The sequence below is a fragment of the Mirounga angustirostris genome, unplaced genomic scaffold, assembly GCF_029215605.1.
Source record: "Mirounga angustirostris isolate CCGP_5_RB_7025 unplaced genomic scaffold, mMirAng1.0.hap1 SCAF_2, whole genome shotgun sequence".
Classification (NCBI taxonomy): Eukaryota; Metazoa; Chordata; class Mammalia; order Carnivora; family Phocidae; genus Mirounga; species Mirounga angustirostris.
The window spans coordinates 187,805,382-187,828,892 of NW_026991710.1; the positions used below are offsets into that span (position 1 = coordinate 187,805,382).

General features: G+C 44.2%; 1 protein-coding gene and 1 pseudogene across 4 annotated transcripts in view; both read right to left on the minus strand.

Moving 5' to 3' along the window:
• Positions 1-23,511, minus strand: part of STOX2 (storkhead box 2) — a 223,255-nt gene that overhangs the window by 189,379 nt on the left and 10,365 nt on the right. The gene's annotated exons all lie outside the window — the stretch shown is intronic.
• On the minus strand, positions 21,622-21,753 carry LOC123849026 (U4 spliceosomal RNA; annotated as a pseudogene).

Consider the following 23,511-nt stretch of genomic DNA (forward strand, 5'->3'; position numbering starts at 1 on the left):
TGGCAGTTTGCTGGGCAAAGCCAGGATGTCCAATCCACCGACTGCAGTGCTCTTTCTACTACAGTAATGTTCCTCCGGTAACAACATGAAGGGCGGTAAGAGGAAAGAAGTGGGAACAAAGGGACACTAACCAATTAATTTTCTTTCTTTTTTTAAAGATTTTATTTATTTATTTGACAGAGAGAGAGAGAGAGCACAAGCAGGGGGAACAGCAGAGGGAGAGGGAGAAGCAGGCTCCCCGCTGAGCAGGGAGCCCGATGCAGGACTAGATCCCAGGACCCCAGGATCATGACCTGAGCCAAAGGCAGATGCTTAACTGACTGAGCCACCCAGGTGCCCCTAACCAATTAATTTTCAATTAATACATTAAAAACCTACTGGCTGCCAAACACCATGCTACGGTCTTTAGACATTATCATCTTTTTTGCCTATTTTCAGATGAAAAGGCTGAGGTTCAAGGAAGGAAAGAACGAAGGGAGGGAGGAAGGGAGGAAGAGAAGAGGGAGGGAGGGAAACTTGCCTGAGGGGCACACAGGTGTTACAAGGAGCTGAAATTCAGTCAGCCATGCTCTGCTTTAAGACACGTCTCCTCTCCACGACACAGTGTTGCACCCAACTCTAAAGATCATTTGCTCTGTACCTGCTTCCCATCCACCCCAGCCCTGTCAGGAGAAGATTCGTGGTTCATCCACTGCCTCTTCCACCAGAAACGTACAACTCCTTGGGGCGGAGTGCTCAGGCGCTCGCACAGTGCCCGACACAGGCAAGTGCTTCCATGGGTTTGTTGAATGACCAAATGAACGCCTCCCACTGAAATTCAAAGCAAGCAGCTAATGCTCAAGAGCCTGTGTGTTCTCCTTGCCTTAGACTAGCATCATCAGGAGACAAAAAGACCGAGAGATAGAGGCAGGATCTTCATGACTATTCTGAGACACACTGGAAGGCTCTAGAAGACTCTAGGGATTCTAGAGCCCCCCGGCCTTCATTCCCGAGTGCACGGCAGAGACCCCAGCTCCAATACCTCCCCTGGCTCTGCGCTGCCTCGTGCCCCTGCAGACGGCAGGAAGGGTGCCAGCCTCTCAGCTCAGGGATTCCCCGCTACCCCAGCTGTACCAGGTCCAGAGGGAACAAACCGCCAACCAACACAGGCCCAGGTTGGCCAACAGCTCAACAGCTTTCCCCGTGTCAAACCTCAGAGATCCAAACTGGCCCAGATGAAACGGGTGAAGCCTTCAGAAACCCACGGAATTCAATACTACAGTAGTTCGGGATCCTTCGAGGCTGTGACAAGGAACTAACACAAAGGCTGGTGAACGCTTTCCTGCTTAGGAGGTGCTTCTCTCCAGGGAAGCAAATAACGCTCTTATACCCATTCTACAGACGGGAAAGTTGAGACTGGACCAGATCAAATGGCTTGTGTGAGGAGGCTCCCCTGGTCCTAAAGTGGAGGATCCTGTGATGACACATTCTCCCATCCTTCCGACCTGCTTGGGTGAAACTGTTGTACGCCTGGGGTGGGGAAAAAAATTCCAGCAGAAAATACAAAGGTCCTCTTCTGCCTACGGCACTTTGTTGAGTTCCGTCTCCACCCCTGACCTACTGCTCCTCTGGTGGGACGACCTGGGACAACTGTTCCTGGGCTAGCATGGTCTGTGCTTGGATGTCTTCGGGATATTCTCTCCGTGACCTGATGGCGTTAAAGGAAGGAATGCTTGACAAACGATCTTCTTCTGCGGCACTTACCTGGGAAAACCACTTTGTGAGAGTGATTCAACAACTCCCCACCAGCGGCATCATCACGAAATAGTCGGACAGTGTTGGAGGATTCTGGACCCGAGTGTTCTGCTGAGGAACCCTGAACAGAGTCCTGACACGTCACACAAACATGGATCCGGCTGCAAAGCACAAAAGCTCCCATAAAATCGGAAAGAGATTTTGAACTTTTAGTCCAGACCTGATGTTTTGTAAGCAGTTATTAGGTGCAGCAAAATGAACTTTAGCTAAATTTTAAAAGATTTATTAAGAACTAAACTCATCAATGCTAAAGCTTACTGAACCATATCCGCCACAAGGGAGAAATTTTGGGGACACAGTCACCCTGGATAATCTAAATCTGGTAACAAATTAGCAAAATAGTCTTAATAACGGACTGATCTTCCGAAGTCATTTCAGATGGAAAAGAGGATGGCATAGCAGAAAGTTTTAAAGTAACGAAAACTGTAGTGTCTGCTCTTACAGAATGTCAAGTAAGAGGAGATATTATTATCCCTTAAGCATGAGTACTGGTATTAGGCATGAAGTTGACCTTGCCTTCATTTTCATTAGTGAAAGATTCGGAGGAGGGAATATAATGACAATAAAGGTAAGAATCAAGTAATGGGCTGGTAAAGACCTGCAGAATCTAGTTTTCTGGAGTTTTAAAAAATTGCATGAATTCTTACACGCCTTAGATTGTTTCAATAGGGTATTCTCCAGCAGGTGACGAAAGACGATTAAATGTCAGAATGGATGACAGGAATAGGTAAAGCCGTTGTTCTCGAAAGCAAACAGAAATCGACAGCTCCAGAAGTGCTAGAGTTGGCTCTGAGAGAGGACTGGGGGCCGGGGAGTGTGTGGGCAGAGTAATAAGGAAATGGGCAGAGCACAGACTCGGAGGTGGGGACAGAATGCTCTACATCAAAAACTAATGATGTAATGTATGGTGATTAACATAACATAATAAAAGAAAAAAAAAAAGAAAGTGACAAAGAGCTGGGTTAACAAAATCCATTCAACGTTCCTCTGATTTACCACACAGTACGGTTTTCACAGGATAGTAGATTCATTCTTCACTGCACCACCAGATTCCAACAATATGACAATACACCTAACAATATATTTCTAGACCACCCTTTTCCCCGTGATTTAAGTCTGGGATATTCACAAAACATTCACCCATTTCTAAATTTTCCATCGGGGTCCTCAAACGCTAACACTCATGATCCACACAATTATTGGCATTTTCAGGAACCACATGTGACCACCTGTTTCCTGACAGGGGCTGGAATTTGGCAACGCAAGCAAAGTGAGGTTCCAAGTTCAAGGCAGGACGGGGGTGGGGGGCAGAAATGAGTGCCGGCAAAGGAGCCAAGCTTCTGTCCTGTCAAATTTTTCCTTACGTTTGTACAATTGTGGGTGTGTTTTTCACAGGACAACCTTTTTAACCTTCTATATCCTGCGTCTCCTGGAGACCTCGGGCAGCAAACAACTCCCACTAAAATCCTCCACCGCCCACCCCTCCCCCCAGAAAGAAGCCAACACCCTCCAACCCAGCTGCTCAGGCCGAAAGTTCAGCCCAGCGTTTGGGCATCTTCACTCAGAGCACCTGACCCAGAATCCCACGACCTTCCTAAGGCCGGCCTAAGTGTGATGGAAACAGGAGAAGGTACAGTTTTTAAACCGAGAATAATTTAATTACATGCAGCTGACAACAGCAAAATAGTATTTTCTAAAACCACAGACCTGCCTGTGACAAGAACCTTCTAAAACATTCTGCACAGCTTTCTTATTCAATAGCCCCCTATTACCGCAACTTTCCCAAATGTGTTCATGGTGGATCAGGCGACACTGAAACCATGACAAATTCCCTATGCTCAGAGGCAGACCCTTAATGATTGCTTTTCAGGTATAAGTGAAGCTCATGACTAATTTCTTTTCACTGAGCCACTGGCCTGTGAGGAAAGCTATATGCTTTCCACTCCAGCTAATTTCAACCAACAGGGAATCCGTACGTCACCCGCAAACATCCTCATCTAACCTCTGCAGGAGGAATGACAAACGGCCAGGACAGACCAGCCCTGCACATATGGAGAGAGCAGGGCCAATGCCAAGGTCAGAATACAAGGTCACTGCTTCTGTCAAGCCCGCTGCTTAGACCTCCACTAGACAACTTCCTTTCTCCCAAAGGACGAAGTCTACCACTCTAGCCCTGGGGAATTGAGGAAACAATGTCATCACCCATAGTCATCCTCTCTCGGTGCATCTAGAATGTACTCCAGCCAACGGAGAATTTAATAAACCACATCTGCTTGCCTTTGGCCAACGGGAGGAAAGCCTTTTTTTAATTCAAGTCAGAACATGAAGTTTTATTTGGCCCAATTTTCTACCATGTGCAACAAAAACAAGTTGGCCTTAAAGCAAACAAGAATGCGCCAGGTGACCCAAAATGCCTGATATTAGAATAGGAGTGAGGTGAGTTCTTCTCACACAGACACTGAGAAGAGTATCACCTCCCTGAGGCATGGTGCCCAGAATCAGGTAAAAATCCATCACTCCAGCAATAATGGGAAAAGCAGTAAAAAGGACTTTGCCAATCCCATCCACATCACTCATAATTGCATGAACAAAGAGCCCTTGCTCTTTGGACAAGCTGGTCGTTTACCCTTCATCGTAATTACATAGCATAAATAATAGAGGCCACAGAAGTGGAAGGGAGGCCCCCATTACTCAGCTGGGGAGGCCAGGACAGAAGGTCTCGCAGGAAGAGTGAAGAGCTGTGCCCCCCAAGGCCGCTGATGGGGACAGGGAGGCGTCCGAGCCTGAGGTAAACAAGCACAATCATGCCCATCTCTAGGATTAACTAAGAAAATATGAAAACACCTCGCACCATGCTGACACACAGCAGGTGCTCAATAGTTGTTCACTTGTCTTCTTACTCTTTGGGAGTATGAGATCCTTGGCCCACAGAGGAAAACAGCTCTGTTTCATTTTCAACAGGACACAGAAGATCTGCTTATAAAGTTCATTACAATTAGAATTAGTTAGGTGTTTTGGGCTGCAAGTAACGAAACCCCAAGTCAAGATGCCTTAAAATTAACACGCAATTTATTGGCTCATATTACACAAACTCCAGCGGTAGGGTTGGAATCAGGAGGAGCACAGCCCGGTTGGCTCAGAGACCAATGTCATTAAGAATTTAAAATGTGTACTGCTACTTATCCTTGTGACTCATACTATAACCCAGAAACACAAGAGAATGAGAAACAATAAATAATCTGTTCGCTTGCAGAAACTTTCTCACGATAAATAATTTTCTAGTTATATGTAGTACTGGTGGGTTCTTGAGGTTGGAAAGATCTGCACAGTGAGGAAGGCAATAAGATGATAATGGACTAAACGTTTTCACAAGAAGGGAACAGGGTGCTTCCATGTTTGCTCCTCTTTCTTCTCTGCTACTATCACAACTCAATCCCGCGGCAGTCCAAAAGCATATCGAATATAAAGATTAATATTTGTAATATTTCAAAAATCAGAAGCTGTATGCATGAAGTTAAATTCAAAGCAAAGCAGATTAACTTAAACTACTCACCAAAAAAAAAAAAAAATCCAGTAGTTTCATGATGCACTTTGGAAAATAACTTCTAACGAGTATGAAAAATGATTGACATGCATCAAATAGAGGATCTCTAACCAAAGAAAAAGATAATAGATTTTAAAAGACTGAATACCACCTCTTTAGACAGGAAAAAAAAAAGTATAATAAAAGTTTATTTCTAAAATCTCTTGTTTCTCGGTGCTAGCTGGCAAAATATCTGTGGAGGAAATTAGTCAACTTTATAAATGCTATTTGAAAAAGCCGAAATAAGCAAATTGCTGTTCTAATCTCCTGGCTGGCACCAAAGTCAAATTGCTCTCTCGTTTGCCTGTTTCAACTTAAATCTACTTGATGAAACTCGTATGGTTTCAGCAGATTTTTATAGCATGCGTATGACTCCGCATCGAGTTTTTAAAGTGTGGTCTTGGTTAAATAACAGAAAAAAATTCCTGTCAAACTCGAGGTAAATCACAACACTGTACTTTGAAGTTAGCAAGGTCCCCAAAACAAAAAGATGAGTAATTTCAAAGCAAACAGAAATATTTCATAGACTTTCATCTTTCCCGTTCTCTGAATGCTTGCTCATTTGACAAGGCATTTTCCAGGATGTTAGGGCCAGACCAAACAATGAAAGCATATATCTAGAAACTTAAATCTGTCACCACTGGGATTATGCCACTGATGTCTATGGATTGACCCCACCACGTCTATTAATTTTACAAAAAGATCCTGTTGTTTAGCACATCCCCCAAATTTCTATCAATTTTTTAAAGGGGAAGGGAAAAAAAGCCAACATAATTACTTCCCAATCGCCAATAAAAGAAGGATCAAGTGCAAAGGGAGAGATGAAGAGTGGAATGCAGAAAATACCCATGTAGGACAGAATATGACTTTAGATTCTAAATACTAACCACAAGCCAAACCCATCGTATTTTCCTGGGGCTGTTTCTTCCTTCCACCTTCCCTATCTCTGTCAAGAGCTCTACTCTAGCATTACTCATCCACGCTTATAACCTTGGGGGCAAAATAAGCCAATACCACCAGCCATTTTCTGAATCCAGTCAGTTACCACGCCAGCTGACAGTTCCTTGGAAATATCTTTGCAAAATGCAGACATGCGATAAATATGTGCTGAATGAAGTCCAAGAAGGACAAGTTTTCAGGTACCCCACTTTAAAAATCATTACTAAAAATAAGCTCTTTGTTTGGATTCTCATTGAACAAATGAACTGTAAAGAAGGTTTATGTGGGGCGCCTGGGTGGCTCAGTCGGTTAAGCTCTTGGTCTCCGCTCAGGTCATGATCTCAAGGTCGTGAGATGGAGTCCCACATTGGGCTCCTCGCTGGGCGTGGAGCCTGCTTAATATTCTCTCTCTCCCTCTCCCTTTGCCTCTCCCCCTCTCTCCCTCTAACCCCCACTTTCTCTAAAAAAAAAAAAAAGTTAATGCAACCAATTGCAGACATTTAAACACAAACTGGATAGTTGATATTAAGGAACAACTGATAATATTTTTAAGTGTGATAATGGCATTGCGATTATACTAAAAAAAGGCATCTTTTAGAGCCATATGTATATATGTATTTACAATGAAATCATATGATGTCTGGGATTTGCTTCAAGATCATTTAAAGTGGAGACAGAGGGGTAGGTGGTGGTACAGACGAATCAGGACGGGCCATGCGCTGATTATCACTGAGGCTGCATAAATGGGAATTCAGGATAACATTCCCTCTATTTCTGTAGTATATGATTAACAGTTTTCCCATTAATAAAATGGGCTTCTTTCTCATTCGAGTGCTATAAGAATACAGAGGTGGCAGCCAAACGTTCCGAGTTCACACACCGGCTTTGCTACCTAGCAGCTGAGTGACCTTGAGCAGGTTACTCACTCACTCCGTGTCCCTGCTTCCTTATCTGGAGTTATTATTAGCACCTACCTTTGTTGAGAAGATTAAAAGAGTAACGCTATATGTGAAGCCTGGCAGAGCATAAGTACTCTCTAAATTTGCTCTTGCTATGACTACCACTCTCACTACTATTACTACTTTTTGCATTACTATTACGTACTGAGCAGTCAGCTCCACGCTGAGACTAGAGAGGAAGGTAAGGCACAATCTTTTTCTTTTGAGGGTCTTTTGGTCCAGCTGGGGATTCAGGACGCTTCCAGAAAAGCAAGTGAAAGAACACTTACCTAACATATGCTAAGTACTAAGCACTGAGCGAAGTCCCTTCCCGGGCAGCATCTCATTTACACCCCGCCCCCAAAATGGGTGGGGGCGGGTGGTGCAGCCAGGAAATGTGGACTTGAGGGGGGTGAAGTGACCTGCTCAGGGTCACGAGACGGCCTGATTCAAAGCCCTTGCTCTTTGGACAAGCTGGTCGTTTACCCTTCATCGTAATTACATAGCATAAATAATAGAGGCCACAGAAGTGGAAGGGAGGCCCCCATTACTCAGCTGGGGAGGCCAGGACAGAAGGTCTCGCAGGAAGAGTGAAGAGCTGTGCCCCGCAAGGCCGCTGATGGGGACAGGGAGGCGTCCGAGCCTGAGGAATGAGACGGACGCCGAGGCCTGCCCTGGGCTAAGTGAGCAAGTCCTTCCGATGGGCACCGGCTCCCTGAGCGGAACAGTGAGGGGCAAGGCCAGAGGGAGCAGCCGAGGGCCTGAATGCAAAAGCAAAATAAGAACGAAAACTGAGAACCTAACATCGACCAACTGGGTCAGTTTTCTCAAAGGTGGTCTTTGGTTCCACCGCACTAGAATCGTCTGGGATGCAAAAAAAAAAAAAAAATGCAGATTCCCAGTCCCACTCCTGGAGTCCCAGAGGGTAGGGGAGCCCAGGAATATGCATTTCTAATATGCTCCCTGGGTGAGTCTGCTGTGTACTAAAAATGGAGAACTTCCAGGTTAGACAAACAGGGAACAGAAGAGGAGGAAGCCAAAGATTACCCAAAGGGTTCAGTGACTGAGAAATGATGTCCATTTTCAGCTCCCACCCAACTGACCTGTGGCTGCTTCTACCCTCTCCCCAGCATTACCCCCTCCTATGGCCAGACGAATCGTCCCCAAACACTGCTCTTATCACACCCAGAGCAGTTTGCCATCGCTTACGGCGTCAAATCTAAACTCCTCTGCTTGCCTCCCTCTCCACCAAAGGCAGGCCCAAAATCCCTCCCAATTTTCCAAACTCCTTAATGTGCCCCTAGGTTCAGACCTCAAGCCCCGCTTGAAGAGCAGCAATGGAATCAAGTGCTCCGGACTCTACAGGCCTGGGGCCAGGGGGTGGCATCCTCCAACCCACGCACTTGCAAACAAAGGTGGTTACCTGCACCAGCTTCCCTCTATGGCATATAGACTCCCCTCCGTTCTAAGGCCGCCTCGATGCCGAGCGCAAGCATATTTCACTGACACATGGACGCTAGGAGACGCTGGGGGCTGACCTCTGCCAGCCCCAGAACAAGCTTCACATGGGTAGAGAGGGATCAATTGGCTTTTGGGTGCCCCCAAGGCCTGCCCTACTCCCTACCAGGCTGGAGGCCTTAGGCAAGCTGCTTCTCCCACCTTAGATTTTCTTTCTCACCCGCAGCCTCTCCACCTCCTCCATGAATCATTAGCTCAAGATCTTCGAAGCATACTAAGTAGCAAAGAATGTCCCGGCTACCGCGGACTATCCACCACGGACCTGCTGACACCTTGGTGGGATCCCAGACCCTCCTGTTCAACTTGGATGGCAGCCTCCTTAGTCTCTAAGAGCCAAAGATGATCCACCACGTTTCTCCCCCTGTCTACAGGCCCAAGGCCATATGAGGAATGAAGGGACATGGAAGGCATCCTGGATGTACAGGCCAGGTAGAAAGCCAACTTGGGATCCCACACGTAGTAGGTCCAGGGTAAGGACCACACTCTAGCTCTACCGATCCATGCCCTTCCATGAGCCTACGGAGCTTGCCCAGCAAAAAACGCTTGGCTCTTCACCATGGGCCAGTCGACTATTCCATGTTCTCCCGGTGAAGCCAGGAGCCCCTAGGAGCCGGGGCCAAATGCATAGTGCCTTCTTTTCTCCTACAGTGTCTCGTATCTGCGTATTGCATAATATGCATGAAATAAATGCTCGGTTGGTTAAAATACTGTTATTTTTAAAATATGTACATTTTGCTCTCTTTGCTTCCCTCTGAAGTTTATCCCACAAGTCAAACAAATGGAGTTTTTGTTAACTAGTTGGTCAAGAAGGATTTGTTTCTTTCTTTCTTTTTTTTTTTTTTTACAATCACACAGGATAATATTTCTGTGGTTGTTTATTTGAGAAGCTGTTGAAGATTAACAAGATGACTGACGGTTCCATTTAACTCTCTCCCATCCAAGTACTAACCAGGCCCAACCCTGCTTAGCTTCAGACAAGATCGGGCACGTTCAGGGTTGTATGGCCATAGACTCATTTAACTCTCTTGGGGGGGTGGGTTTCATATTAGATGTAACTGAAATGTATCTAAAGAAACTACCCAAGGCCCCCCCTCCCCGCCTAGGAAAATAAAATAGTCTAATGAATAAAATAGTCTAAATTAAAGTAGAACATAGGTGAGAAATAAATTATGTTAAAATAGGGGAAATACTGGGAATAATAAAAAAATATTTTATTAGCTTTATGATGCAGAAAAAAAACATAAAGTTTATTATGACAGTATGCCTGTTTAAATTCTCCTATTCTGGGGGTGCCGGGATGGCTCAGTCGGTTAAGCATCTGCCTTCAGCTTAGGTCATGATCCCGGGGTCCTGGGATTGAGTCCGGAACTGGGCTCCCCGCTCAGCAGGGAGCTTGCCTCTCCCTCTCCACGCCACCCTCCCCCCGCTCTCCCACTCATGCTCACTCTTTCTCTCTCTCCCCCAAATAAATAAAATAAACTCTTAAAAATTAAAAAAAACAAATAAATTCTCCTATTCTGGCAAGTCTAAATTTATCATAAGATTGTTTTAATCTCAAAATTATATTCAAGTAGGTAACAGTTCAGGAGATGAACTAAACAAAACCATTACATAAAACTGTCAAACTACTTTAACACTTCATGACTTCTCAAGTGCGCAAGAACACAGCAAAATGTATCTTGTTAAAAACCACTTCTCGTGGAAAGCATGGTAGCCGATTTTACAAGGTACATGGCTGTACACGTCTGCATATCTGGGAAAAAGATCGAGACCAGAGGCTGCGTTTAAAGGACAAGGCTGTATTGTTGTTACATCTCTTTTAATGTAGGGTGTACATCACCCTTTACGATTGTTAAAATGTGCCAAAGACCAAAATCTTTGCCCTGGAGCGTTTACAGTCTAGAGGCACTGATGGGGAAAACCCCAGCAAAGCTGTAGAAGTCACTGGAATTGAAAGGCCTGCTCATCAAGCAAGTTTTCATTCCTGCTGAAGCAGGATGCACTTGAGGGACAGTAAATGTTTTAGGCCCTGCTGTCTCTGGTTTGGGAACTATGAGTACATGCTTTGTGCATCTACTTCTGGCCAGCCACAGCCTCCTGATAATAGAATTTTAAAAAGAAAGAGGGCAAGGGTGTCCAGGTGGCTCAGTCGGTTAAGCGTCTGCCTTCGGCTCAGGTCATGATCCCAGGGTCCTGGGATCGAGCCCCGCATCGGGCTCCCTGCTCCGTGGGAAGTCTGCTTCTCCCTCTCCCACTCCCTCTGCTTGTGTTCCCTCTCTCTCTCTCTCTCTCTAATAAATAAATAAACCTTAAAAGAAAAAGAAGACCCTTACTAGATTATTATGGTGAAATTTATATTGGAAAGAAAAACTGATTGAAGAAGCTCTGAAGAGCATCTGAAGGTTCCAGGAGAACCAAAGAGACCAGGTCGGAAGCAGGGGAGTGTGGGGGCAGAGGTGCCCCCTGGCAGGGGGAGGCCCCAGGGGAAGATCTGGGCTGTGGAGTCGGGCAGGTCAGAGCCTCAACCCTGCCACTCTATCCGTGTGACAGTGGGTTACACACTCACCCTCTCTGAATTTCAGCCTCTTGGAAAGTGGAGGAAGCAGCAGCTCAATGGGTTCCTATGCAGATTAAATACAACAACACATATAAATGGGCTACTTCTGAGTCTGCAATAAATAACAGCTTTTTTCAACCTTGTTCTGAGCCACGGTGGCATCTGCCATCTCCACAAGGGCACAGGGACGGACCCTCCTGGGCCCATATTGGAAAAGCCATTTCACTGTCAGCCGGGGATGGTAAAGACACCTTCGTCCAGAGCCTGAAAACCTGACAGGGAGGGAAGGGAGTCTGAGGAGCATCCTGTCCTGGAGGGCAAAGCTGAGAGCTCCGGGACGCCCCTGGCTCCGGGACACCCAGGCTGTGAGATGCTAACACAAATCAGATCTTTCCACGCTTCTGTTCCCTGTTGAGCGAAGGGCAGGCTGAGAGACAATGAATCCTGAGGTTCCGTCTGGATCTAATACCCTCAGCTCCAACTCTGTGACCCAGACCCCCAGCCTACTCACTAACAGACCCCTGAGACAAGGTGACATCAAGCCTGACAGGGACAGGAGTAGGGGTGCCTTGGCAGCTGGGGAGGGGAAGGCAGCCTGAGAGAGCAAGAGGCCCCCTTCCCCCCTAGTCAGAGCCTGGACGGGGGTCTGCCAGGAGCCCCGGGGGGCTGGGGGACTGGTACAATCCAGCAGCTAGGAGCGGGCACTGCCAGACCTCACCATCTTGACCTCCCTGCCTATCAGCCTCCCTCAGCAGCCCCCACCCCACCTCGGCCCAACACCTATGACATCACAGCCAGGAACACAGAAAGGGCTGAAGCTCGGACCTCTGACCCTGAAAGCAAGGTCACCCTCAACTCTCTTCAGAGTCATGGGTGAGATGTCCAGTAAGAAGAGAAGTACAATTTCTGGACAGATTAAGTCTGCTGTGGTCTGGCATGAACAAATATCGTGCAATGCTTTCATTTGTACTTTGTATAAAAGCTCTCCTGCCTGCTCGCACAGGTTCCTACCTATTACAACACAGACGAAAATGAAGCCATTATCCGTGAAGTACCATATGGTTGCACACGGGCACCCAGCCAAGGGAGGGCTCTAATCAAGCCTCTGCGTACAATTCAAAGGCAAAATAAAGTCGTTACACTACACTGGATTAGCATCATGAAAGGAGGGCCAGGGAATCAGCAGACCCCGGAGCAGGGGGAAAAAACTCCTTAGTTTCATTTTTTTTCTTTTTTCTTTCTTTTTTTTTTTTTTTTTTTTTTTTTGGTAACTTCTAGTTTCGTAGTTACCTTGAGCTTCTCAAAAACCACAACTGGAATTAGCCAAATTTTACTCTACCGACAGCTTGTCATTCAATCCTCATACTTTGAAACCAAGGATGAAGAATTCAATCCTTTGCCAGACCCAGAACCCAGTGAGACACTGTTAAGGTATAAACAAGCAGACAGACCACAAAAGTAAGTAAACCAACAGGAAAGGATAAGAGAACAGATGGCTACACTTAGAGTTTTTTTACTTCCTTTAATACTCCAATAGAACAGGGACTCGTCCAAGACCCCACAGCCGGCAAATTCAAAGCAGGGATGAGAACCCCCACCTTCCTAGGGGTCTTGACACCACATTCCGGTGTGTCACCCAACAAAGCCTTGTGTCCACCCAACCCAGACAGCAACGTGGACGGCTCGCCATATCCCCAAAGCCTCTCCACACAGGGCAGGAAAAGGTGTTAAGGGACCGTAATCTACCTCCTTCCCAGATAGGACCCTAATACAGGGACTAAGGTAAAAAACAGAAAGTGAGGGACATAATAAGGACAGGCAGATGTCAGTCTCCTGGACACTGTTTTAGTCACGAAATAAAAATAACATGGAGTTTTCAGACTTTATTAACTGTGCAACTGGAACACACCTCAAAGACTCCCCGCTAAGCCAGGAGCCCGATGCAGGGCTTGATCCCAGGACCCCAGGATCATGACCTGAGCCGAAGGCAGATGCTTCAACGACTGAGCCACCCACTCAACTATATTGTAAAGCTCTTTCTAGACTATTTGTACCCTGTTTAAGAGCATAACCTTCACATCTTCTCTTCCAGAGGCAGTTCACACAGGAACAAAACCACAACCCTAAAGCTAGCGAGCAAAACGGAGGAAGTTGACCTTCCCACTTGTGATTGACCATGGCAAGATTTCACAGCCATCCTCCTTTAGGTAAACGTAAAAATCTCACGCTCTCTTTTAATTGTACTGGGTGTTTCCAAATTAAACCTATCAATGCAAAATGTCACAGCAATAGTATTTTCAAAGAAAAATATTTATAGTAACCTTGAAATATACATATTTTTTCTTCATCACGCGATGTTTTTAAAGACTGTTGAGGATGCTTGCTCACTGCAAGGACAATGACAGTCAAGTCGTCATCCAAGCGTCCTGCTTGTTCTCATACTCCGAAGTGAAGGAGAAAACCAGCCCAGCTAATGTATGTAAATGAGAGAAATAAGCTCATGCCTGGGAAAGCTTGTTTTAATACAAATAAGTAGATCACCACAGTAATCTGTAAAGTCTATCTGACACCTGAATCAGATCTTTTCCAAAGCTCCTCTTAGTCCTCTTCTCAAGAACATCAGGAAAGGTCCCCCCTCAAAAGCTCACAGGCGTGACTTCCCACCAAGAGTACATTACCTGGATTCACCCAGCAGACGGACTGGATGTGATTGAACTTCTTAAAAATTACTTACAGGAAGCCTGGAGGATGTCCTCAAATTTTAAACAAATTAAAAGGTGATGGACGCTTGGGTGGCTCAGTCGGTTGAGCACCCGACTCTTGGTTGCAGCTTGGGTCGTGATCTGGGGGTCCTGGGATCCTGCCCTTCATTGGGCTCTTCCTCTCCCCCCGCCCCTCCCCTTGCTCGGTCTCTCTCTCTCTCTCTCAAATAAATAAACAATTTTTTTAAATAAAGAAAGAAAAATTAAAGAAAATAAAAAGGTGGCTTTAATTTTTAAAATCAGCTATAAAGGCATGAACTCTAATGTTGGGTCTTTATCCCTCGAAGTATCCATTTCTGTGTATTCAGAGCTTTTCCCCAAATAGAGCTACTATGTCTTTTTACTCACAAATCTGGCGAGCACATTTCCCTCTGACAACCCAGCAAAGGACAGGCCCTGGGTTCAGCATTCAAGGGCTTACAAAGCAAGGTGCACCATCCGTTGTTTAGCACATGCGTTTGGAGGCGAATAACCCCCCTAATCAGTGGATTGAGGTCTCCTGGATTACTGAGCAGTTTTGGAGGCCACTGTTTCCTAATCCAGCCCCCAAAATAGGATTTTTCTTTTGGTTCAGTTCACTACCTTTCAAAGCGCTAATGGTGGTCTCCTCCCTTGAAAATACAGGACAGACTTCATTTTCTTCTCTCATGACTTCAGGGATCCATGGCACTCGGTTAAGCACCTGACTCTTGATTTTGGCTCAGGCCATGATCTCAGGTTCCTGAGATGGAGCCCCACATCGGGCTCCACACTCAGTGGGGAGTCTGCTTCTCTCTCTTTCTCTGCTCCCCCCACCCCCACTCATGTGCTCGCGCATGCACTCTCTCTCTAAAATAAAATAAATATTTATATATATATACAATATGCACTTATTCTTTACAATATACATTTATGAATCCATACATGACTTAAAACTCATGCAATTATTTATGATCTTCCGAATGCACCCCAGGAATTCTGAAGACTGGCCAGACCTGCAAAGTGAAGATCTTGAACTTACACCCTGGAGGCTGAGGCTACTCGGGGGCCCCCTTCATGTAAGCAAACGCTTTGATCATTTCATGTCTCCTAATAAATACGAAAATATCAATATCACTTTTTGAATACTCTTTAGGATATGCACAAAGGACTTGTCTGGTTCTGACATCTTCCTCCATCCTCCTAAAAAACTGAAACTTGTCAGCATTGCTTTCCTCTTATTTAAGGTTCCTCATTGTTATTCCTGCCTCAGGGTGACCCAAAGTGTTAGTTCTCGGTGTCACAGGGACCGATGAAAAAGGCCCTGTGTTGACCTCCCCAACGTGACTATCACATGGTTGCACGTTAACAATAAAGTCCATTAAATCGGAGGGGTAGACGAACCATGAGAGATGATGGACTCTGAAAAACAAACAGGGTTCTGGAGGGGAGGGGGGTGGGAGGATGGGTTAGCCTGGTGGTGGGTATTAAGGAGGGCACCTTCTGCATGGAGCACTGGGTGTTATATGCAAACAATGAATCATGGAACACAACATCTAAAACTAATGACGTAATGTATGGGGATTAACATAACAATTAAAAAAAGATGCACAACAATAAAGTCCATTATTTCCTGTAAAATTATGATCTCATTTCACACCCCTTCCTCCCAACTATGAGAAAAAGAACCCTTTCCCTTTGCTTGACAACAAAAATATTCCGTGATCACAGTCTTCTCTCCTGCTCGTCAAAATGCTAAACAGACCAGTTTCTCTGGGGCTTTGTCTAATTATCCAATTTATTTACTTTCTTTTTTAGTTTTATTTTCTAAGGCACTGTTACAATGCAAACAAATTTAATATGTGCTGTTAACTGTAATCATCATATATTTTGTAGTATCCTGTAAAATTATGCCTCTTTTGAACAGCATTCCATTTTTCTCACTTATGCACTCTCGGAATGGACCTTTAAAAAGAAGCACCATATGGGGCACCTGGGTGGCTCAGTTGGTTGGGCGACTGCCTTCGGCTCAGGTCATGATCCTGGAGTCCCGGGATCGAGTCCCGCATCGGGCTCCCTGCTCGGCAGGGAGTCTGCTTCTCCCTCTGACCCTCCTCCCTCTCATGCTCTCTGTCTCTCATTCTCTCTCTCGCAAATGAAAAAAAAAAAAAAATCTTAAAAAAAAAAAAGAAGCACCATATAATATCCTCTCTCCAAAAAGGGAGACTCTTTAAATGAAGTATTTTATTCAACACTGTCCTCATTAAGTGTCCTCATTAAATGTTTATTAAGTGTTTATTAAGAAACATCATCTCTCCCTGAAGAAAATCTGAAAAATGGAGGGGAAAAAAACAAAATCACCCTTAATCTTATTACCTATATTCAACCACTATTAATATTCACAAATTAATATTCAGTGTATTTTTTACACAGCAACTGGAATTTGCAGAGGGTCCTAAATGCTGGCCACGGACTGGCCACAGTACCTGCCTTGTGTGTTAGAAATACAGGCTCCTGGCTGTCTGGCTGGTAATCCTGATCCAGCAGATGTGAGGTTAAGCCATTCAGTATTTATTCACTTATTAATTCATTTAGTTATTTAAAGTTCCACGATGCACAGTCAACTTTATGAATCACCAGTTTCAAGCACAAATTTTGGGTCCCACAGACCTGGGCCCAGACCTGGGCCCATCACTTAACATGGCTGAGCAAGGTTATCCAATCTCTCAAAGCTCAGTTCCCTCATCCATAAAATGGGTGCATCAAAGACCATGTATAAAAATTCAGTGAGAATATGTACTTGGCACTCTGCCCAAAACATAGTCATTATTCAGTACCTGGTATTTATTGTTATCTTTCCCATTTTTTCCTATGCACCTGATTTGAGATTTTTGTTCTGATTTGTATTGCTATGAAATATCACACACACTTTCACATAAACTATGTAGCATAAGACATTTTCCATGTGGTTCCATAACCATCACAGACATGTGAATAGTTATATAGTATTCATCCAGTATGTAGAACTACAACTTGCTCTCTACTCATGATATTTAGGTTACTTACAATCTTTCCTTCTTTTTTTTTAAAGATTTTATTGATTTAAAGAGAGAGAGAGCAAGTGCACTCCAAGCAGGGGGAGGAGCAGAGGGAAAGGGAGAGAGAAAATCTCAAGCAGACTCCAAATTGAGCTCAGAGCCTCACGGTGGGTGGGGGGTTGGCCTTGATCTCAGGACCCTAAGATCACAACCTGAGCTAAAACAAGAGTAGGATGATCTTTCTTAAAAATTGTATAATGAGGGCACCTGGGTGGCTCAATTGGTTAAGTGTCTGCCCTCGGCTCAGGTCATGGTCCCAGGGTCCTGGGATTGAGTCCCCTGCTCAGCGGGGAGTCTGCTTTTCCCTCTCGCTCTGCCCCTCCCCCCTACTCATGCTCTCTCTCTCTCTCGCTCTCTCTCAAATAAATAAATAAAATCTTTAAAAAAATTGTATAATGGGCGCCTGGGTGGCTCAGTTGGTTAAGCGACTGCCTTCGGCTCAGGTCATGATCCTGGAGTCCCTGGATCGAGTCCCACATCAGGCTTCCTGCTCGGCAGGGAGTCTGCTTCGTCCTCTGACCCTATCCCCTCTCAGGTGTTCTCTCTCTCTCATTCTCTCTCTCAAATAAATAAATAAAATCTTTAAAAAAAATTGTATAATGAATAGCTTCCTACATATAGCTCTCTATAGTTTGGATTACTACCTTAGACATAGCCCTCAAGGTAGAATTACCTACATCAAACTATGTGAATATTTAGATGTCTTTTCGATACATACTGACAAGATGCTTTCCAAAAAAAATTTTTTTTTCAATTTTCACTACCATTGGCAATATATTAAGGTTATCAGACTTATCTTGCCCTTACCAGACCTGAGTCATCTTTTCCCCATTGTTAAAATGCATAAAAAGATAAATCGAGACACATTAGATTTTTAAAAATTTATTTGAGCAAACAATTCCAGCTGGGCACTACCAAAACCAAAAAGGGGTTGGGGGTCTCCTGGTAGAGCAGAAGTATTTATAGAGAAGACATGGAAGCAAAACAAAGAAATTACTTAATTGGTTATAATTTAAATTTTTGCCTTACTTGGGAAAATTTATTCAGCTGTTACGATGGTTGTTCTTGAGTTCCATTTTCTTAGATTTAAGAAAATCTAGTTGACTCTGGATTTAATCTGTTTACATAGGCTACCAAAGGCCTATTACATAGGCTCTTTAATGGCCTCCTTGTTTAACTATTTTATCAAATGGGACTTTAAGAAATTGCTACCAGCAGCCGGTTAGCATTTAACTATACCTCTAAGTATACTTACGTTATACTTCTAAATCCACATTACACAGAGAATTAGACTGGGACATAAAAACTGACGTTTACCGTCTCCACACTCAAAGAAGTTACAATCTAATGGGAAAGACACATTCACAGTGAAACTTAATATAAGCAAGTAGAATACAAATGCCAATTCTTTTAAACTGATTGTATAAATGGTGATCATGTCAACTTTTGTGACTTGAGAAGGCAGTATCTTAATTGAAATGTCTGAATAATCTTGTTTGGCATGAGGACAAACTTGGCACAATGACCCACCTACTCAAGAAATTAAATATGTTAGTAACATTACAGAAGACTTCATTCATTTGAGTGCACATGCTTAAATCCTCAGAACTTTTGAGTACCCAGGGTCAGGGCTTAGAGAAAAGGACTCACAGTCTCTCTGACAATTGCACGTACTCTAAATCCCTCTCCTTGAAAGTAGAAGCATTTTCTGAATAGGTCATACTCTTGACCCTCAGACTGGCCAACACAGATTTATGTTCTAACAGAGGAGGCAAACTTCCAGTCACTGAAATTATGTGAACTCACCAATTCACATCAAACTGCTCTTTAGAAATAACTTCAATTCACATTCTGTTAGCATGTAAATGATCCCTCCCTCTTCTACTAATAAATTTCCAGAAATTTTAAAGGAACGTGGAGGGCGGGGGAATCATTGAAAGCAATGTAATGCTTATTTCAACAAAGCTTCCCTTTTTTTCAGATCTAAAGTCATATAAAAAGTGTAGACAGGGGCGCCTGGGTGGCTCAGATGGTTAAGCATCTGCCTTCGGCTCAGGTCATGATCCCAGGGTCCTGGGATCGAGCCCCACATTAGGCTCCCTGCTTGGCAGGAAACCTGCTTCTCCCTCTCCCTCTACTGTGCTCTCTCACTCTCTCTGTCAAATAAATAAAATCTTAAAAAAAAAAAGTGTAGACACATTAAAAGGTATTATGCACGATGTGACTTTATCAACTAATCATCAGTTTCAGTCCATATAAATTTAAAATAGTTTATTCAAATTACATGAAAATTAGCTGGCTAAATTTGCTTTTCCATTTGCAGTACAAGTGTAGCTACATAGAGCTGGACTTTAAGGAATCCAGGCTTTACTTCTGGCCACTTCAGAAGGAGCGGTCACCTACCTCAGAACAAAAGAAACTGGTATTATTTTAAGAAAATAAAGACATTTGGGGCACCAGGGTGGCTCAGTTGGTTGAGCGTCTGCCTTCAGCTCAGGTCATGATCCCGGGGTCCTGGGATCGAGCCCCGCATCAGGCTCTCTGTTCAAAAGGAAGCCTGCTTCTCCCTCTGCTGTTCCCCCTGCTTGTGCTCACTCTCTCTCTCAAATAAACAAATAAAATCTTTAAAAAAAAAAAAAAAGGAAAGACATTTTGGAGTTTTCTGAGCCTCGTTTCTTTCATAGCGCCAAAGCGATATATAAATGCTCATTTTTAAAAGAAAGAAGGGGAAAAAATCATCAGATTAAACCTTTTCTGTACAGGAAACCTTTTATCACTAGTCACACAGACGGAGTTAACGCCACCGGCCAATTCCATCTGATCTTGTCTTTGTGGGCTTCCCCAAGCTGAAGACTTGCTTCCGTGACAAGAAGCTTCCAGTCTCTTTCTTGTCTTTATTCCTTGATTTGGCATAAGTAGTTGCAAACATAAATCAATCTCTTCCACATGAAAAACATGGAAGATTTACAACAGCAGAGGAGAGTGACAACCACCAAAACTGTCCCCCAAGAGAAGAGCAGGACACTCCACACACGCTGGGCCTGGACCAAAGAGCTGGTGCTTGCTTGTAACATCTGGAAACCTCTTGGCAGAAATGCCAGAGAGCGATGCCTGCTCTGTGAGCCAGGTGAACTCAGAACAATGCCAACGTCCCTCACTTTTCCGCCTTTGAATACTGGATCCAAGATACTTGCACAGTATGAACAAAAAAACAAAACAAAATATCTAGTTTCCAAATGACACTGACGTAGCCTCTTTAGGATAAATGGGGGCCACTGCCGTGCACCCTCCACCCCCTTCCCTGCTCGGAGGTCTGGTCAAGCGGGAGCATTGTCAACCGCCTCTAGTCCGAGTCAGCACTGTCTTACCGACTCGCGTCTACACTGGCTCCCTCCCAGGAAATGCAAGGTAGCAGCTGTGGTTTTCTTTCTCTCTGTGATGGTGGAGAATTCCGGGCTCACTAATCTATAGAATAATCAGGTTTGCAAACCGTTGTTCTAGTTACAAGGTCAAAAAGAAAACACCAAAGAAGGGACTTAATTTTTCATTTGAAAAACTGGCGAGTGAGCACTTGAGGGTCACATTGCACCACTCCAGCACAAGGCAAATGATTTATAAAAAGCTGATATTGTATGGGGCGCCTGGGTGGCTCAGTTGGTTATGCAACTGCCTTCGGCTCAGGTCATGATCCTGGAGTCCCTGGATCGAGTCCCGCATCGGGCTCCCTGCTCGGCAGGGAGTCTGCTTCTCCCTCTGATCCTCCCCCTCTCATGCTCTCTGTCTCCCATTCTCTCTCTCAGATAAAAAAAAAAAAAAAAAAAAAAGCTGATATTGTAGGGCCTTCCAGATAATCAGAAAAGTTCCAAACGAGAACAAACGTTATCAGTTAGTGCAATACAGTTAATGGCTCAATATACCTAAAAGACAAATACTCTTCACCTTGAGTTAAAATTCAAATGTTAACTCTATCTTGCTTATAAAACACACACTAAAGCAGAAGGATAGAAAAGATTAAAATGCTGGGCATGGAGCCTACATTAAAAAAAAAAATTCACAAGAGGACTTGGGTGCCTGGGTGGCTCAGTCGGTTAAGTGTCTGACTCTTGGTTTCGACTGAGGTCATGGTCTCAGGGTCAGGAGATCAAGCCCCGCGTCAGGTTCCACACCCAGCGTGGAGTCGGCTTCACATTCTCTCTCTCCCTCTCCTTCTGCCCCTCCCCCACCGTGTGCGCGCGTGCTCTTTCTCTCTCTCTCTCTCTCTCTAAAAAACAACAACAACAAAAACAGAAAGATTAAAAAGAAAAAGGTGGCAGTGATATACCAACCAAAACACAGAGGTGGCAATATGAATTCTGGAAAAAGATTTCAAGGTAAAAAGGATGAGAGAGAACTTTGTGTTAAGTGTATATTTACATGTAATATAAACATACATACACTTAGACGTATATGGATAAATATATAATTATATGTCTATTTATATGCATATAAAAGGCAAAAGTTAACGATAAAGGTATGTGTTGGCTATCCCCTGGCCCTGCATTTTAATTAGCAATAATCGCGCCTCGGATAAACCTCATTGGCTACGATACTGCCATTGCACAAAGCTTGACCCTGCATTTTAAATATCAAGACCACACCACTGTCGTTAGGTCTCTGCTTCACCTGCTTGGTGGGATATTGTTGTATGGCTTAAGGACGTTTCGCAAATCGTAATCCAGATGAGACTACTTTGTTTAACATTCAAGTACAAGAGAGGTAAAATTCTCAATGATAGTGAACGAAGCCAAAACCTGCATCCAGCAGAAATGACCATCAGTTTTGCCGTATGTCTCCACTCATATGAAGTTCAAAACAGGAATGAACACATATCTGGTGAACTTACAAAAGAAAACCAAGAGAAAGAGTAACAGAAATTTCAGGATAATCATTATCTCTTGCATAGAGAGAAGAGGACGCCGTGGAAGAAAAGCGCAAAGATGCTATAAGCCGTTCCTATAACACGTTATTCTTAAATTGGATCATGGTTGCACATATTTTGTTTTAATCTTACTATATATGTGTGTGCATATGTATGTATGTATTTTGTACGTGGAAATTTTTTACGTATACCAGTTTGTATTTGGAAACGTTTACAAACTAGATGTATTTATCAGTTGGGGGTCACTGTGCTGACGGCTGTATGGATATATCCTAATAAGACCAGACCCAAATGTGGAGCTGGGATGTTACTCACTATTTCATTAAGCTCACGATGCTCTGTCATTCTGCACCTGTCGTACTTCAGAGTTAAATGGGGATGAGACAGAAATTTCCATCCTGAATCTTGCAAGTCTCTGAGAGTAGTCTAAATCTCTGTGAGTCTCTTCTCCAAAGACACAAAAGATTTTCTGACTGTCATACTGGAAGTGGTGAGACCCGGGGCTGCCACGAGGCTCTCTCCATCGGAACAGTCCCTACTTACTCCGGAGTCAGGAAGCCAATCTGGAGATTCTCTCAGTTGCTGAGGACATCAATTCTGACTCCACACTCATGAGCTAGGAAATAATTGCAGGGTAATCTGACATTCTGCTAAGATGGGCTTGGTTATGAGCTCCATTGATGCCCGGACAAAGCCAAAGTTCAATAAATTAAAATGGTCTGATTAAAAAGAAGAAGAAGAAATAAAGAAATGACAACCAGTTTTAAAAAGGTTGACAGCTCAGACTTCGGGATCGGATTACTGGGTTGAATTTGAGATTGCTTGTTCATGCAAGGTTACTCTCCGAACCTCAGTTTTCTCTTCCACAAAACAGAAATAACGTTAGCACTACCTCTATATAAGGATTAAATGAGACAACGTATCAAAGTGCTTGGAACAATTCCCCACCCAGTTACCAACTCTTGAAGTAGAACCGGCAAACATTTAGTAAAATGAAGGAGCATATGGCATAGAGATTGTGTTCTAGAATGCTCCTTCTGCAGCATAAGAGGAAAACAGTAAAGATACAGGAAAGAGCAGAAGATGCTAGCGTAACCCTCACTGTCTGGGAGCATTCAGAGACCTGGTTTCTGAAGTACTGATTTCTTTCCTCCACATTAGCACTTCACGGTTACTAACTTAAAGCCTCTTTCTTACTTTTCTAAACAAGTTAATAACCAGACTCCGATGAAAGGGAAGTGATCAGCCCAGACAAATTGTGCTGGTCACAAAGTCCCCCACTGACCACCAATCGTTCATCTCTCCAGAGATTCTGTATTAACTCCAAAGCTAGGAGTCTTTCCAAGTCTCCCCATGCTGGGCAAGACCAAAGGAGAAGGACGATGGGGAAAGGATAGGCCATCAGAAGCTAGGGGGCCGGAGGGCATTTGGGGGGGAGCAGGCTTG